Below are 13772 nucleotides of genomic sequence, written 5' to 3' on the forward strand. Positions count from 1 at the left end.
CTCTTCTTTTCTGCATGGATGGAGAGCTCCAGACACAGAAAAACTAACCCCCACCACAAAACCAGAGATTATGTTCAGACAACATCTATGTACTCTTTCACTTTTTCTCTTCTACTGTCTTCTATAGTTTTCCAAAGCCTGAGAGGTCATCCCTTGTTCTCCAAGCCTTGCTTCTACTTCCTTCCAGTTACCTATGTTTTATATACTGTTCCTCTTAAATTTCCCACCCACAGGGTAAAACCACTTTGCCAAGGCAAAACACTTTTCATATAAGCTCCTAATTTATGTTTGGTTACATAGCTATAGGTTATAGTTATAGTTATAAGATCTGTTATATAAGTATTGATTTCATTTCTACTGTCTAAGGAACAATATAAATTGTTACCATAATTTGTCAGTTTATAAATTGTGATTGAAGGTATTGTTATTGCCAATTTTACCATTTTTGGCTAGCATGTCATATTTGTTGCAATCAGTTGTTTTTCTTCTGTAACAATACCAGAAAGCTCAGGGTAATAACCTCACTATGTACCAACACCAAAGAACTAGGGAGTAAGCTAAGCTGATACCAACATCTGACTCTTAATTAAGTGGGAAAGCAGAATCTTGGGACAGACACAAACCAAGAGCCTCCCTCAGAGGCCTTAATACTAGTGAGATAGCTACAAAAAGTCAAAAGTTTCAACACAGCGAACAAAATAAAAAGTTGATGCATCAAATTACAAAATACAGAAGGAAAATTCAATCTGAGAACTCCAGGAAACTCAGACAAAGTCCAGAAGATATCGACACAGAAGAAAATGAAAGACACACCTGAGATTTTCTGAAATGATAGCAACTAAAGTAAAGAAACAAATCCATCAGTGTAGAGGAAACCAGATCAGAAGTAATCTCTGAGGTTAAAAAAGAAATGAAGAATTAATGAAGGAATTGCTCAGCATAACTAGAGTAGACAGGTAAAATAAAATAAAATATAGAAAAGAAAAAGAAAGTATGAAACAAATTCAATGACATATCCAGGTGTTATGGTTTATATCTAAGTATCCTCCAAAAGGCTCATGCCATCATGAGATGGTTTTCTAGAGTTTCTGGTTGGTTAATTCCAATGCTGGAATTATGAGTGTGTGTACTAACACACTCTAGGATGAGTGGGCGGCATACAATAAGAAGGAGAAAAAGTGGCTTGTCTCTGTCCCTTTTTGCTCTTGGTGTTTTGTTGTTTTCTGATAGTATGAACTGTTTCCTTCTATAATGTACTACACTGGTCTGGGGTCAGTTGAGCATGGGTTGAAACCTCCATAAACTAAGAGCTAAATGAACCTTTCCTTTCTTACTATTTTTCCTGTATTTTAGGGAAGGCTCTACAGGGTGTTCAGGGTTTCACTACTAGATCTGACTCATAGTGATTCTCCTGTTTACAGCCTCCCACGTGCTGGGAATGTAGGCATGAGTCACCTTGCCCAGTCCCCATCACCATCTCAGCATGCTCCGGGGGCAGGGCTGGCATGTCAGACCTAGGAATTGAATCCCCGCCCCTATGCCTGCCTGTAGCTGCTTTAATCTGCTGAGCTATTTGGCTGGCCCTACCTTTCTTAATTTGGGGCATTGATTATTTTGTCTCAGCAATGAGAGAAAAGTAATGAAGACAGAATTTGATACTAGCTGTTACTATACATGACTATGTGGCTCGAGAGCCTTTGGGAAAAAGCTGTGGGAAGAATCTGGGAAGGTTTAGAGATGTCATTCAGAGATGTCACCTGAAAGAGTAGAGCTGCAATGCCTCAATATTTTCTGTCTGATAGATTCTGGTCAGACGTCAAAAGACTGGAAGGCTGATAGAAATCTTCTTGTTAAAGACTGGTTTTGGGAGGTTTCTGCTTATGAGAAGAACTGCATTAGCTGTGGAACGTATGCATTGTTCTGGTTTGGCAAAAAGTTTGTCTGCATTTTGCTCATGTTGAGAGATTTTGCCTGAGACTGAGATTAAAGGCAGTGGGGTAACTAATTTAGCAGACAAAATTTCAGGGCAGTCAAATGTTGAGGCTGTGGCATGGCTATTAATCTTTTAGCCAGCACCATATTGAGAATCAAGAGAAATGCATCCACCAGGATGATTTAAAATGTTGGGAACTTCTTAGGAAAGGCAGCACCAATAGAATTATAGACTGAAAAGATAGAGCTGAGGTGATCTTTATTGTTGAGAAGGAGCAGAACAATGGATAATATGGCCAAGGGCATCACAATAAGAGGCAAAAGTCCACGCTTTGTAGCTCCTACAATGGTGAAAGCCTTTGCTTTGAAAAGCAAGCCACAGTATCATATCCCAGAATGGTGGCACCAGCCACAACAGGTTTAATAATGGTGTAGAGGCCACATACTGTCCCAGAAAGATGGTGGCATAGAAAATCTATTCTTCAGAATCAGGTTCAAAACACTCAGCAATCTGCACACTTGATACTTACAGCTAAGAGAGAGAGAGAGAGAGAGAGAGAGAGAGAGAGAGAGAGAGAGAGAAGCTTGGCAGCTGATCCAGGTAGCAGTATACTTGGCATTGCCCTTGTAGCACTCATTTTACACCCATTCTGAATGCAAGAGTTCTGAGATTAAAAAGGCTTCCATTCAAATATTACAAGGAGGGCTAAATGCCAGCAATATGTGAAGCTGTGAGAGTGAAGCCAAAGGTGCAGTGGAGAGCCCAGATACTTGGAGAAGCCAGACTCATTGATTTTTCTAAGGAAAGTTGCCAGGAGGGAACAAAGCAAGTATAAGAGTGAGTCCATGGGTACTACAACCATTATAAGGGCCATAGTGGCAGAGCCACACAGGCTTTTGGAGTTCACAACTTAGCACAGATTACTTCATATATTGCACATGGAAATACAGGACTAAACTTTTGCCTTTCTGGATTATGAACTTGCTTTATTAATACCCTGTGTGTATTTTTTGGATTGGTAATGCTTATCATGTGCCATTGAATGTTGGAAGTGTTGAACATTTTATGTGTACAGGGACTCACAGCTGACAGTTTGCCTTAGATCTGGGAATATAATTGAGACTTGGACTTTTCAGTGATGCTGAAAATTTTGGGAACTTGGCAACTCTTAAAATGGACTAAAATACCTATTGCATAAAGGGATGTGAGTGGGTTGTGGGGCATCAGGTGAGGGATATTAGGGCTTGTCTTTAGATGTCTCCCCAAAGCCTTTCAGAGTTTGATTGATTCATGATCCAAAGATGGAATTATGGGTGTCAGTACTACACTTACTTTAGGGTGAGTAGTAAACATACAATATAAGAAGGAAAAGGGAGGACCAGAGAGATAGCTCAGTGGACTAAAGGGCCTACTTAGGCAAGCTTAGGCAAGTGCAGGAACTGTGGTTCTATCTCTGGCTCCACATACTGTGTTGGCTGAGCAGGCCAGTGTCAGGGCATAGTGGTGCACATCTGTAATCCCAGCAATGAGTAGGCTTAAATTAGGAGCATGGCCATGAGTCTAAGCTGCATAGTAAGACCCTGCAACAACCAAATACATGTTTAAAAAAAGAAAAAAAAGGATTGTTTTCTCATGGTTCCCATTTGTCACTTGCTGCGTTTGCTGTTTTCTCATGTCATGAGCTTTTGACCATTGCCATTTGCCGCCCTGACTTGGGGCCATTCAAGTACAGACTGAAACTTCTACAAACTATGAGTTGCATAAACCTTTTCTTCCTTAATTTTGGGCATCAGGTATTTTGTCTCAAGAACGAGGGAAAATTAACCAACACATCAGGAAATTCAAAAATCCATTTAAAGCAGTCAAAATCATTTGAATAAAACCAAAGACAGACTTCCAGGCCTTGAAGGCAGCTTTATAGTTAATAGTCACAAAGGGAAAGATCTACTAAAATAACAAGAAACAAGGACATAACAAATCAACAGGTGGAAGACAATGCAAAGAGAAACAATATTATGCAGCTGAGTATCAGTGAAAAAATAGGAGTCAACAGAAATGACATAAAAAGTTTACTTGCAGAAGAAATAGCAGGAAATTTCCCAAGCATGAGAATATAATCTAATAGTAATTAAGGCATTTACAATGCCAAATAGCCATAAGCAAAATAAATATGCATGCAGACTTATGATAATGAAGACCCCAGAAATTCAGCACAAAAATAATATCAAAAGCTATTAAAGAAAAGAAAAAGATAACCTATAAAGGAAATTCCATTAAAATTCTAACTTCCCAACACAAATCCACAAATCAAGAAGATCTTGGAGTGATGAATTTCAAGTCCTAATAGAAAACAACTTGCAACTCACCTTTATATACCCAGCAAAACTAGTTTTCAAAATTAATGAAGAAGTAAAACAATTTCATGGCAAAGAATAACTTAAAAAATTAATGACCACCAAACCAACCCTACAAAGAGTACTTAAAGATATACAAGATAGAGACAAAAATGCCCAAAATTACAAAGGTAACTTCAGAAAGAAACTACCAAGCAAGACAAGCAATTGAACAGTGTGGAAAACAGGGAACCAAGAACAGGAAAATAGTATGATAAAAAATAAGCCAATGTATATCAGTTATAATCATTAATGTAAATGGCCCCACTATACCAATCAAAACAGATTGATAGAAGGATCAAGACACAAAATCCAAAAATATGCTATATGCAAGAAATAAATTTAGCTTGAAAAGAAATTCAAACACCGAAATCAAAGTATGTAAAAACACTGCATGCAACTAGAACTCAGCAAATCAGAAGGATAGCTACTCTCTTCAAAGAAAATGTAAACATCAAAGCAAGAATGGTCACAAGAGTCAAACAAAGGTTTGTTTTCCCCAAACATACTTGTTAGGGGAAAAAATCAAGCAAATGATAAAACAATCATAAATATATATCCATCAAACACAGAAGCAGCCAACTATATAGAACAAATATTGATACACATGCAAATAAAGTAATAATACAAGTGTAAAAGGGGAAATTACTACCAGATTTTTACTAAGAGACAGATTAAATAGATAAAAAACAAACAAAGACATATCACAACTCAGGCAAAACTATAGACACATAAACTTTATACATGTTTACAGAATAGTTTCTCCAAGAAAACCAGAATCCACATTCTTCTCAGCCACACATGGGACATTCTCAAAAACAGACAATATATTAGCCCGCAGAAATGCTTTAACTAAGTGCAAAGGAATTGAAATTATCTCGTGCATATTATCTGACCATCGTGCAAAAAATTGGAAATAAATGGAAAAAATAAACTGCAAAGGGGGCCGGGGAGATGGCTCAGTGGAATAAGCGCTTCCCTGGCAAGTGCAAGGGCCTGAGTTCAATCTCCAGTTCTGCCAAAAAATAAATAAATAAAATAAAATAAACTGAATAAACTTCCCAGACACTTGGGAATGAAATAACACCCTTTTGATCAACAAATGGGTCACAGACAAAATTTAAAAAACAATATAAACAATATCTACAATAAAATGAAATTGTGGATACAAAATAACAGAAGCCCCTACATAATATGATAAAGAACATTTAAAAATTAGATTATATTTTAACAATAGGATAAAGAATTCTATGCTTTACCTTGGTCTTAACCATCCAGTAGAAAAGTATGAAGATGAAATATAGGAAGTAAAGCCATGTTGTTATGTTGAGCTGTGGGGGACTCACGTCAATAATTTCTGACATTGCCAATTAAACAGAAGACCCAATGCTATTATGGGCTTCTGTACTCTTTTAGAATATTTTGCTGAGTTTACACACCTATAATATTCAACAATGGAACTTAAAAAAAAAATTGGGGTATAACTATGAATGTCCATTTTGTATCTGTGTATTCAAAGTGGTTGGGATAGATATATAGTTGCATTCTCTTAATGAATAGAATGATTTGTTCTAATGGTGTTTGTAAGTAGGATCACAAGTCTGCATCTTGTACAGCAATTAACCACTAAGAAGAATATATGCAGTGTATTATTTGTTGAAACTGTACTTTCGATTTGATTTGAAACTGTCTCATTGCTATGTTTATCAATAAAACTTTGAAAAGAAAGAAAAAAAAATAACAGAAGCTATGGGATGCAAAGATAGTAGTCCAAAGATGGAAGATTATAATGGTGAATTGTCACATCAGAAAAAGAGAACATGCACTAATAAGAACCGAATGCTACGTCTCAAGCTTCAAGAAAAAGAAGAGTATACATGGAAGGAAATTATAAATCACAGAAGATATTAATGTTATTGAGACTAAGAAAACAACATGAAACTAATGAATTGAAGAGTTAGTTCTTTGAAAGAATTGGTAAAATTGATAAAATCTCAGCCAACATTATAAATATAAGGAAAACTCAAATTCATACAATGAGAAATGAAAATCACTAAAGGGACTGAAAATTAAGAAGATCATCAATAACTACTAAAAAAAAATCTCTCTTTACATGAGATGCAAAAAACAGAAGAAATGAATGCATTACTAGAAATGTATGACTTTCCAAAGCTGAATCAAGAAGATATAAAAATTATGAATATTCCAATATTAGTTAATGAAATTGAAAATATGATTTAAAAATTACCAGCAAAGAAAATTCCAAATTCTCAGGATCCACAACTGAACTGTTTAAGAAATTTAAAGATTTAATGCCAGTTCTCCTCAAACTTTTAAGTGAAATTGAAAGAGAAACAATACTCCTTAACTCATTACTAGAGGCAAGTATTACTCTGATAGCAAAACCAGAGAAAGACACAACCAAACACAAAGCACAGGGCAAACTTCTTTATGAATATCTATATGGAAAAATCCTGAATAAAATACTAACAAACAGAATACAGTCAATCATTGTGAAGTTTATACACCATGGCCAAGTGTGCTTCATCCCAGGGATGGATGGTGAAGCACACATAAATCAATACAAGTAACAATTTTAACAGAACCAATGAAAAAGATCACATGATCATCTCAATAGATGCACAAAAAGCACTTGATAAAGTCCAATATTCATTGATGATAAAAAGCCTACCGAAAATGAGAATAGAGGGCTTTTTATAACCTCAATCTGATAAAAGCTAGCTATGACAAAACAACAGCAATATCATACTAAATGGACAAAAACTAAAAGCTTTCATTTTAAAATTATGTGCAAGATAAGGGTGTACAGTGTCACCACTCCTACTCAATATTGTTCAGGAAACATTATCCACAACAATAAGACAAGAAAGAGCAAGGAAAGCAAGAAGTATAGAAAAGGAAGAAGTGAAATTATCTTTATTTGGACATGATAAAGCATTCTAGTGATAATGTAGACTGGTGCAACCATTATGGAATTCAGTGTGGAGACTTCTTATAAAACTAGAACTGGAAATCCCATTCAAACCAGTTATTCCCCTACTGGGAATTTTCCTGTAGGAACTTAAAGCTTCATATCATAGTGGTATATGTGTACCTACGTTTATAGTAGCACAATTTGTGATAGCCAAATCTTGGAAACAACCAAAATGCCTGTCACCTGAGGAATGGATGAAAAATATGTGGTATTTTTAAACAATTGAATATTACTTATTTATAAAGAATGTTAAACTCCAAGTCTTCATATTTAAGTGGATGCCACTTGAAGATATACTCATAAGAGAAATAAACCAGACCCACATGTGTAAATATCATATAGTCTCCCTAGTATAAGAACTCAAAGGAAGAAATACAAATAGAAAGGTATAACACAATAAAAAGACAAGCAAGAACTTGATGATTAGACAATGAATAAAGAGGAAGGACAAAAGCTAGGAAACATGACAGGGGCAAAGCCCTATATTTATATGTATAAGATGGGTAAGGCAATGATCTTGAGAATCTTCAGCATGTTTTTGAAACTAACTGTTAATTGGTAGGATTTTCACTCTAACTATATGTGCTGATACCTGTGAACTAAGCAACTACACTTAAGAGAGCAAAGTGTAATAGTAATATCATTCTTGGAGTGCCTGTAATTCTGGTCTTCTGGATATGTACTGTTTGTCATGACATGCTGGTTGCTGCCCTGCTGTCTCTCGGATAGATGTTTATTTAAAAGGAAGGCTGTGGTGAATGAAGGCCGCAGATAGAAAAAATGTGTTGAGGGACTGTCCTGCTACAATGCTGTATATGGTTAGACTTCTGAACTTCTACGTAAAAATATAATTGTTTATTCCTTTTTTAAAATATATTTTTATTTTTTAAATTTTTTTCTTCATCTTTTGTGAGACTTTTACATTTAGCATGTCAATACTTGATGAAAAATACCTGTTCCATGTTATGCCTAAGATGTTTGATATTCAGACAGATACTGAAGTTAAGCTCAACTTCCTAAGTTGTAGGTAATAACAATAAACTTCTCTTCTGGAGGGTTAACAACCTAAGTGTGGAGATCAAAAATTAGAGCAAAAGGAGGGTTACAAGGACAGCAAACATTTTGGCCCTAGCCTTCCCAGGTCAATGAAAACTCAGGACATAGGAGAACCTGCACTGTAACATCATTTACTCAGTTATGTCCCAAATTTTCTGATCAATGAGATTATGGGGCCACAGAGGGAAGTGATAGATGATGTAGAGTGTGCCTAAAGAGAGTCACATGGAGAGAAAATATTTTCTCAGGCTTTCACAGAGAGCACATTGGTCAAGCAGTGGCAGTGACTCATCTACATGGCTGACACTGACAAAGGATCTACAAACTGAGGTACAGGGTTTCAGTATAAATCCTGAGGGGATTTGACTGACCTTAGCAGATGCAAAAGCTACATTTTTTGTTATATAGATCTTGCTTTATCTTGGTCCTGCCATCCAGCAGAAAAGTATAAAAATGAAGCATAAAAGGTAAAGTCATACTAATATGCTGAGCTGTAAAAGACTCAAGTCAACAACTTCTGATATTGCCAGTCTTACAGAAAATCCACTGTTATTGTGGACTATTGGACTATATTAGAATATTTTCCTGAATTAACACACCTATAATATTTAAATGACAATGGAATAGCCTTCTCTGACAAAAGAAAAAGGGGACAAAAATGAAGGACCATTTTGTATCTGTATATTCAAAATAGTTAGGATAGATATACAGGTACATTCTCTTAATTCAATGAATAGAAAGATTTGTTCTAATAATGTTTGTGGCCACGATACCATGTGTGTATCTTGTACTATAAGTAACCACTATGAAGACAAAAATATGTAATGTATTAATTATTGAAACTGTCCTACTAATCGGTTTTGAAACTGTCTCATTGCTATGTGTTTCTCAATAAAATTAATAAAAAAAAATTCTATAGAGCAGACCCTGAAATCACAATAAAAGGCTTCCAGACTTAATAAGCAAATTCAATAGCATATCTGGATACAAAGTAAACAGTAAAAAACTAATAGCATTCTTGTACACAAACAAGAAATTCACTGAGAGGGAGAAAATATGTAAACAACGCCCTTCACAATACTGTTGAAAGACAAATTATTAGGAATCAATTTGCCAATGGATTTAAAATCTCCACATGTTGGAAATGGTGCTACTGTAAATAAGGAACTTGAAGAGAACATCAGACAATGAATACACATCTCTCACTAAAGGACAGGAAGAAATAGTATTTTCAAAATGATCATATTCCCTAAACTATTATGGAGATACTTCAACAATTCTTGAAGTTAGAGTGGGTTTTAAGAACGTTTTTGACTGCATGAAATCTTCCTTTTAGGGTCTATAAAATATTATACCAGTCTCCCAAGAAGTAATATTGATTTTTTTTCAACATCCTTGGACAGAGAAAAAAGCATGTAAGAATCCCATGAGCATGAGGGAAAGAGAAATAATTGATTTTTTAAATTAGTTTTTTCTTTATTATTTAGGATAATGTTGAGTTTGCAAATATTTCTACTAGTTCAGGTCAGTAAACCTTATGTTTTTCCTAGCAAATGTTCTAACTTTATATAAAGGGCACAGGCCAAAGTCTCTAATTATATTGGGAATAGGGGGATATTCAGCAGGAAATTTAATCCACTAAGGAGAAAGAATAAAAGTGTGATTTCTAGAAAAAAATTATAAGTGTTGAAGTATAATTATAATAGTTCTTAAAATTTAAATACTGAATAAAAAACCCTCCTCAATTTTTACTAAGCACTCAGTAAATAATATTTAATGGGATTTGGGGTACACTCAGTAGGATGAAAAGATTTAGCTCTCTGAATGTAATCTCATATATTTACAGTCTAGTGAACTCACAACAACTGAATGTTCCCTTATTTCACATTTTTGAAATTATAAAATGGCATAATTAGGAAACTCTTCTAAAATAGTATCATGCACATAAAAACCATTTTAAATTTCAATTATTAAAAGCTTGTTCTCATTACATGCCAAAATTTCATTTCCTAGCTTTTATGACATTTAAATGTTATAGGCAACTTCATAATTAACTTATGAATTTCAAGGTGTAATTCAGCTATTTTAATACAATATCTGATGTCTACAATAGAAGAAAAGAATATTATATGTAGAAAGGAAGGAAAATTTTCAAAACAAATTAGCCAGAAGTTGGTACGACTTATGTTTAATGTTTTCTCAGTAGAACTGCAATATATTTGCTGATGACATTTTAAATCATCCAGATAATTTACAAAAATATTAAAAATTATGTATTGAAGACATATTTCTTAGATCTTACCAGTAATTAATACTCTTGACAACATTTCTACTCTTGACCTCATTTTCAAGAATGCTAATCCATGAGTTTTAAAGATATTTTTTAGATCTGCTAGAATCATTGAAGAGAGATTAAGTATTGGCAAATTAATTCAATACAATTGTGCAAAACATCAGTAAAGTGAAAGATATAAGGAAATGTTTGGTAGAAACTCCAACTTGCTTGAACATTTGTAGTAAGAAATAATTAAGTTATCAGAACTCAGCTTTAGAAATGCTTTGAGCAAAATAAGATATAATGCTAAAAATAACAAAGTAGCTGACAAATAGAAAAACATTGTACTCCTTGAACACATGCTAAAAACATATTTAGAATCAGTATCTTAGAAACTGATTTCTTCTTGATGATATGTGTATCTTGAAAATAAGCTGTAAATGTGCATAAAACTCAATTACAGCATTTCAAAGTACTAATCTTAGCTTGTTAAGAAATCCTAGAATTCTAAAACTATTTATCTAGCGACAATACTGGTTCTGTATTATGTTCTTTTCATGATATATTGAAATAATTTAAATTTTCCCATTTTATAGTTCACTGAATTTCTTAGCACACTTTTATTTGTAGAGACTCTGCTAAATTCTGCACCACAGTCAGTAGTTTGAGGAAATCACACTGAGGGATAAAATTCATTTTAATAGATGGGGAACTCCACTGAGAAAAAGAACTGATGGTATTTTACTGAAGCACAACACTCAATTAGATTGCTGAAATAAAGGTAAATAGGACAACATAGAGATGTCCTTTTGAGAATAATTATCTTAGAGAATGCACCTGAAAGTATGTGAGCCTAAAAATTTGTGAAGTTAAATCTTGAGAAAAGAGAAGAAAGAATATAGAAAGATTAAGAGTGACAGAACAGAGCATCTATAGAGTTGGAGGGCCAAGGGTTGACCTTAGAAGGAATAGATTATTTTTAACTAAAACTGAAACTTTAAACAATGTTTTTGTTGCTTCCTATTTTATCTGAACTTGTGTGATGCTAATATCTTTGAAATTTATTTCCCTTTGAAATCTAAAAGGATTTACTTTATTCCTGGTCTTTGTTAAATTATAGAGTTATAGAAGGAAAAAGCTTAACTTCTCTTACTTGTCATAATACTATGTGTATTACAACATTTAGTATATAATATGGCACAACAAAATTCTATAAATCTCTAAGTGTAATCACAATGGTTAGCATGTAATTTTATATTTGTATACTGTTTGCCAAAACCAGTGTTAGAGGGCTGGTGAGATGGCTCAGTGGTCTAAAGCACCTACTTAGAACAAGCTTAGCAAAGCAAAGGGACCACGGTTCAATCCCCCAGTGCCACATGCCAGCCAGCCCCGCCCCCTGGTGGGCTGAGCTGGCCACACACACACACACACACACACAAAAAAAAAAAAAAATTAAAAAAAAAAAGATATCCACCTTTAAAAAAAAATCAGTGTTAGAATTTCATCTCTGCTTGCTGACAGGTACTTCTCTTGCTGTAGGCCCAATAGGTATGCTGTAAAAAAAATGCAAGTTTATGGAGCTTGTTGCTGGTGTTGCTCTAATAGTAGAGAGTTCTTTGTCAAGTGTTAGATTTGATGTTTTAAAACCATCTCAGTCATCTTTTCTCAACATAGTATCTTTGATTAAATATAAATACCCCTAGATATGTGGACTAAAACAGGTATGAAGATATTCTCAGTTCACTCTACACCTCTGCTGTGTTCTCTAAGATATCACTGAGCATCGACAGCGCTGTTCTAATCACAGTCCCTGGTGTGTAGCCACACGATAAGGAATCAAATAGAGAAGGTGTCACAATTACAGTGAAGGATAACATATCTGAGTATCCCACAGACTCATTCCTCAGAAAAAACATGAGTGAGTAGGGTAAGAATGATAATTGCTTAGTAGTTTCTGAAATGGGACCTAAAGATATACAGTAAATAAATATTAAATCAACAAAATCTATCAGGAAATGTAACTTTTGTATCTGCTGATGTCAGTTAAATCCTCTCAGGATTTACCCTGAAAGCCCACAGTTTGCAGTTCCTTTATCAGTGGCAGCCATGTGGATGAGTAACGGCCATTGCTTCATGAATTTGCTCTCTGTGAAAGCCTGAGAGAATGTTTTCTCTCCATGTGACTCTCCTTAGGCACACTCTACGTCATCGATCACATTTCCTCTTTAGCTCCATAATCTCCTTGATATGTAAATTTGGGATACAAAAGTTACATTTCTTGTTATATAGGTCTTGCTTTATCTTGTTCCTAACCTTCCAGCAAAGAAATATGAACACAAGGTATAAAAAGTAAAGCTATATTAATATGCTGAGCTCTAAAAGGCTCAAATCAGTACCTTCTGACATTATCAGTCCTATGGATAACCCACTGCTATTATGGACTACTGGAATATATTGGATTATTTTGCTGAATTCATATACCTACAATATTTAAGTGGCAATGGAATACCCATCTCTAACAAAACTAAACAAAAAATGGGATACAAATGAAGGACCATTTTATGTCTGTATATACAAAATAGTGAGGATAGATATACAACTACTTTCTCTTAATGCAATGAGAAGAAAGATTTGTATTAACAGTGTTTGGACAGGATATCATGTCTGCATCTTATACTATGAACAACCACTATGAAGACAACAATATGCAATGTATTAATTATTGTAACTATCCTACTGACCTGTTTTGAAACTGTCTCATTGCTATTTATTACTCAATAAAACTAATAAAAAATAAAGTAAAATAAAGAATTAAATAAATGAATAAATGTAAAAAAAAGAAAAACTACAAAACTTGATAAGATTAAGTAAATCTGTGGTTTGAAAAGATATGAATGCCTTTCCTCATTCTATAGAAGGAAACATTATTTACATAATTACAACAAAGTATTTAGGGTTCCCTCTGTGCCCAGGACCTATGTGGAGAGCTATGCATCAGGAAGTGAAGAACAGCAGTATTTCTCATTTTGACCTCAGTTGTCTGAGATCAAGTACAAGTGATGGAGGTTGAGCATTACCTTCCTCCTGAACCCCACATGTGGTGAGGAGAATGTGCAG

This window comes from Octodon degus, unplaced genomic scaffold (assembly GCF_000260255.1).
Source record: "Octodon degus isolate 3935 unplaced genomic scaffold, OctDeg1.0 scaffold00024, whole genome shotgun sequence".
Classification (NCBI taxonomy): Eukaryota; Metazoa; Chordata; class Mammalia; order Rodentia; family Octodontidae; genus Octodon; species Octodon degus.